Consider the following 6,000-nt stretch of genomic DNA (forward strand, 5'->3'; position numbering starts at 1 on the left):
AGCTAACCATCATGCATAAGGACAACAAGCAGCTCTGTGGAGAAGCTCACATGGAGAACTGAGCACCAGTTTGCCAGTGTGTGTGCAAGTCATCTTAAAAGCAGATCCAACTCAAACCTTCAGATAACTATAGTCCCAGCCAACGGCTTTACTAAAACCTCAAACTGGACCACTAGCAAAGGTGCTCCCAAGTTCATGACTCACAGAAACTTTGTGTTAATATATATTTCTTGTTGCCTTTAAGCCACTAAGTTCTTTAAAATATATTTTTAAGTTTTGTTTTTTTTTAAGTAATCTCTACACCCAACATGGGGCTTGAACTCATGACCTTAAGATCAAGAATAGCATGTTCTTCCAACTGAGCCAGCCACGCACCCCTAAGCTACTAAGGTCTTAATTTGTTTCATAGCATTAGCTAACTAACTAGCCCAGTAAAATTATCAAACTTCAAAGATATAAAAAAGAAATCTCAAGACCTACATATTTAGCACAAAAGAATTATATTCCCATTAAAATTCTTAAAAACAGCATGCACAGCAAAGAAAGAGCATTTCCCTAAAACTCAATAAAAGAAAGCATTGACCAAAAATTTATATCCAGCCAAGATGTGCCTCAAATATTAAGGTTATGGAAAAACAGTTTTAAACATACAAGATGTGGGGAATTCTATACTATATTAGTCCTCAAGAAATCTATTAGTGGATAAGTTTCATCCAGTCAAGAGATGACTAGAAGTGGTTCAACATTAAGACCAACGGTAAGAATTTGAATAAATAAAAATGTAGATTATATTAATTTTCCATCTCTACACCCTACAAGGATGGGGAAAAGGGTGGAAAATCAGTGTATACATGTTATATGTTAAGACAAAGTAGAAATAATGTACTTTTTAAATGGAAGGAAAAGGACAGAAAAAAAGAAAAAGAAAAAGTGAGCTCAATGTTGATGACTATTGTTCAGGCAATATGTGGGTATTACAGAATACCATTAAAATCTTGACAAACCAGGGGCACCTGGCCGGCTCATTTGGAAGAGCATGTGAATCTTGCTCTCCAGGTTGTGAGTTCCAGCCTCATGTTGGATGTAGAGACTCCTTAAAAATAAAATCTTAAAAAAACAAAACAAAACAAACAAAACCTTGACAAACCAGATAATAAAAAGCACACGGGTACCTGCTAAAACAAAAATATATACCTTTCTAAATATAAAAATAAAACTCCAAAGAGTATCCTTAGGCAGAAAAATAAACATAGTAAATATATAATACACATAATTATAAAATAATTTGAGAATTGAAACTAAACATTTTAGTTAAATCAATAAGTATGAGTGGGATTAAATCATATATTTAAAAATTTTTCAATTTGGTTCAAAAGGGAAAGATAATTACATCTCAGTGTGGTACCTAAAAGGTATATCTAAAACAAATTGATTCTAAAAGGCTAAAACTAAAGGGATGGACAAAAAAATTTCTAGGCAAAGGAAAGCAAGAAGAAAGCAGTGAGGGATAGACTGCATTAAACAAAAAAGAGTAAAATTTACTGCTAAAAACAACAATCATAGTAAAGATAACATTATCAATCAGTCATATGTACTATGAGTACATACACACTAAATAACAAGCAATTATTTAATGAAGCAAAGACAAGAGATACAAGGAGACAGAGAGAAATATATTAACAATTAGTGGACTTCAGTAAACCACTCTCATTAAAAGACAGATGAAATGTTGAGGAGGAAAATAAATAAAAATAAAGAAGACATAATGAACATAACCAATGAAGCAGGCTTTATGAATATACCTCAAACATTTTACCTTTATAATAGAGAACACATTTAGTTTGTGTTGGTCATATATTACGTCACAAAGAAACATCAGTGAGTTCCATAAAGTATATGTGTTACAAACAACAATATTAGATTGCAGTGTAATAAGACTAGAAGTCATTTAACAAAATAAATAAATAAATAAATAAATAAATAAATAAAGCACTTCCACCTGGGCAAAAGAGGTAAAACATGAAAATTACATAATTTCTAACAAATAAAATGAAAATCTCTACATGTCACACAGTCTGTGGATTATACTTAAAATAGAGTCCACAGAAAAATTCACAGTACTAAATTCATAGTACTACACTAAAAACAGCATTTATCAATAAAAACATAAGTCAACAAATTCCTAGTTCAAGAAAATACTAGAAAAAGTGCAACAAAATAAAAAGGAAACAGGAAGAATGAAATGTAATATGAAAAGAAGAAATTAATAAGGTATATTTTTTAAAAAATAGACCTAATAGGCCGGAGGAGCCAAGATGGCAGAAGAGTAGCAGACTGAGATGACATCAGGTAGCAGGAGATCAGCTAGATAGTTATCAAACCATTCCGAATACCTACAAACCCAATAGGAGATTGAAGAGAAGAAGAGCAGCAAATCTAGAGACAGAAAATTGACCACTTTCTGAAAGGTAGGACCTGCGGAGAAGTGAATCCAAAGAAATGGGAAGATAGACCGCGGGGGGAGGGGCAGGCTCCTGGCAAGCAGTGAAGCAATGGAGCACAAAATTTGAACTTTCAAAAGTCTGCTTCACTGAAGGACATCACTCCAGAGGCTAAGTGGGGGTGGAGCCCTTATGGGGACCATGTGGTCTCAGGTCCCATGGAGTCACAGAAGGATTGGGGGTATCTGAGTGTAGCAGAGCTTACAGGTATAAGAGTGGGGATGCTGACTACAGAAATGGAGCCAAGGAGTGAGCTCTCAGCTCGGGGTTACCTTAAACTGTGATCCTCAGCACAGTGAGGCCACTGCTCTTTGAGCAGGGACACCACAAGTGGCAGATCTGGGGAGACCCACGTTCATCTGCTGCAAGAGCAGAGCAGCAAGAATCTGCTGGGTTTGGAGACTCCAAACGGGGCTGTGTGCCAGAGACAGAAACGTTCAGTCACAAGCTGTGTGAGCCCGAGAGCAGCCAGAGACCAGGGAGATGGAAGTGATTGAGTGCATTTCTCCAAAGACGCACTGAGGAGTGGGGCCCCAAGCTCTTGGCTCCTCTGGGCTGGAGATTGGGAGGCCTCCATTTTCATTCCTGTCCTCCAGAGCTCTACAGAAAGCGTTCAGAGGAAAAAAGCTCCCAAGAGTGAACCTGAGCAGATTACTTACTCCAACCACTGGCAAGGGCAGCACAATTCCACCTCAGGCAAAAACATTTGAAAATCACTAAAACAGGCCCCTTCCCCAGAAGATCAGCAAGAACATCCAGCTAAGACCAGGCTCACTGGTCAAGGAGAAGAGCAAATTCCAGAGGAGGGGAAAGCAAAGCATGGAATTAATGGCTTTCTGCCCATGATTCTTTAGTCTTGCAAAGTTAATTCTTTTATTTTATTTTTTTCTTATTCTAATTTTTTTAACTTTTCCTCTTTCTTCTTTTAAAGTTTCTTAACTAGTTTATCTTCACAATACCTTTCTAAAAAAAGAAAATCTTTTTAAACCTTCACTATTATAGTCATATTTTATCCCTCAGTGTATCTAACTTTATTTTTTGTATACTTATAGGGTTTTTTTCTTCTAAAAATGTTTTAGAAAACAATTTCTTCTAATAGATAAAAATATACCCTAAATCTAGCACAGGGCTTTGTTCTAGTCTCCAGTTCAAGCAAATTCTCTCCACTTTCTTTTTCTTTCTTTTTCCAACCAACTTATCAATTCCATTTTTAAATTTTCATCTTTACACTCATATTCCATCCCTTCATCATGTTTGCCCTTATTTTATATATATATAAGTTTTTCTTTCTTTAAAATTATGGGAGATAGTTTCTTCTAAGAGACCAAAATACACCCAAAATCAAGTCAATGGTTCTGTTCTATTCATCTTTTTAAAACTTCTTTTTAGCTCCCTTCTCCCCCCAGATTTGGGGTCTCTTCTGATTTCATTAGCATACATTTTTCTGGGGTCTCTTCCACCCTTAAAAAATTTTATTCTCTCGTTCATGTATTCTTATCTGGATAAAATGGCAAGGCGGAAAAACTCACCACAAAAAAAAAAAAAAAAAAAAAAAGAATAAGAGGCAGTACCAAAGGTTGGACATCTAATCAATAAGGATGTTGGTAATATGTCAGATCTAGAGGTCAGAATGATGATTCTCAAGGTGCTAGCTGGTCTCGAAAAACACATGGAAGATATTAGAGAAACCCTGTCTGGAGAAATAAAAGCCCTTTCTGGAGAAATAAAATAACTAAATTATAACCAAGCTGAAATAAAAAAAGCAATTAATGAGGTGCAATCAAAAATTGAGGCTCTTACTGCTAAGATAAATGAGGCAGAAGAGAAAATTAGGGATATAGAAGACCAAATGACAGAGAATAAAGAAGTTGAGCAAAAGAGAGATAAACAACTACTGGACCATGAGGGGAAAATTCAAGAGATAAGTGATACCATAAGATGAAATAATATTAGAATAATTGGCATTCCAGAAGAAGAAAAAAGAGAGAGGGGGGCAGAAGGTATACTGGAGTGAATTAGTGTAGACAATTTCCCTAATATGGCAAGGGAACAAGCATCAAAATCCAGGAGGCACAGAGAACCCCCCTCAAAATCAATAAAAATAGGTCCACACCCCGTCATCTAATAGTAAAAACTTACAAGTCTTAATGACAAAGAGAAAATTCTGAAGGCAGCCCAGGAGAAGAAGTCTGTAACATACAATGGTAAAAATACTAGATTGGTAGCGGACTTATCCACAGAGAGCTGGCAGACCGGAAAGAACTGGCATGATACATTCAGAGCACTAAATGAGAAAAAATGTAGCCAAGAATACTATATCCAGCTAGGCTATCATTGAAAATAGAAGGAGAGACAAAAAGTTTCCAGGACAAACAAAAACTTTAAGAATTTGTAAACATCGAAGATGGCAGAGAAGTAGCAGCTGAGACTACTTCAGGTTGCGGGAGATCAGCTAGATAGCTTATCTAAAGATTGCAAACACCTACAAATCCAACGGGAGATCGAAGAGAAGAAGAACAGCAATTCTAGAAACAGAAAATCAACCACTTTCTGAAAGGTAGGACTGGTGGAGAAGTGAATCCAAAGGGACGGGAAGATAGACCCCGGGGGGAGGGGCCGGCTCCCGGCAAGCGGCGGAGCAACGGAGCACAAAAGCAGGACTTTTAAAAGTCTGTTCCGCTGAGGGACATCGCTCCAGAGGCTTAACTGGGGTGAAGCCCACGCGGGGCCAGTGTGGCCTCAGGTCCCGCAGGGTCACAGAAGGATTGGGGGTGTCTGAGTGTCGTAGAGCTCGCAGGTATTAGAACAGGGAAGCCAGCTACAGAGACAGAGCCGTGGAGTGAGCTCTAAGCTCGGGTTTACCTTGAACCGGTCTCAGGCTTGGTCAGCTCGGAGCGTGGCCAGAGGCCAGGCAGACGGGAGTAATTGGACGCTGTTCCCTGAGGGCGCACTGAGGAGTGGGGCCCCGAGCTCTCGGCTCCTCCGGGCCGGAGACTGGGAGGCCGCCATCTTCATTCCCGTCCTCCGGACTTTACAGAAAGCGCTCAGGGAACAAAAGCTCCCGAAAGCAAACCTGAGCGGATTACTCAGCCTGGCCCCTGGTAAGGGCGGTGCAACTCCGCCTGGGGCAAAGACACTTGAGAATCACTACAACAGGCCCCTCCCCCAGAAGATCAACAAGAAACCCAGCCAGGACCAAGTTCACCTACCAAGGAGTGCAGTTTCAATACCAAGGAGAGCAGCAGAATTCCAGAGGAGGAGAAAGCAAAGCACGGAACTCATGGCTTTCTCCCCATGATTCTTTAGCCTTGCAGTTAATTTAATTTTTTTTTTCTTTTTCAATTTTTTTCTCTTCTTCTGCTAAATTTTTTTAAACTTTTACCCTTTTCATTTTTAACGTTTTTTAACTAGTTTATCTAATATATATTTTTTTTCCTTTTTATATTTTTTCATTATTGGTTTTCTTATTTTATTTGTTTCTTTTTTCCTTTTTCTTTCT

The 6,000-nt window shown here is 38.2% G+C and overlaps 1 pseudogene; it reads right to left on the reverse strand.

The window, feature by feature from the left end:
• Nucleotides 1-6,000, reverse strand: part of LOC116864768 — a 121,595-nt pseudogene that overhangs the window by 53,099 nt on the left and 62,496 nt on the right.

The sequence above is a fragment of the Lontra canadensis genome, unplaced genomic scaffold (genome assembly GCF_010015895.1).
Source record: "Lontra canadensis isolate GAN:19392208 unplaced genomic scaffold, GSC_riverotter_1.0 scaffold6, whole genome shotgun sequence".
Taxonomy (NCBI): Eukaryota; Metazoa; Chordata; class Mammalia; order Carnivora; family Mustelidae; genus Lontra; species Lontra canadensis.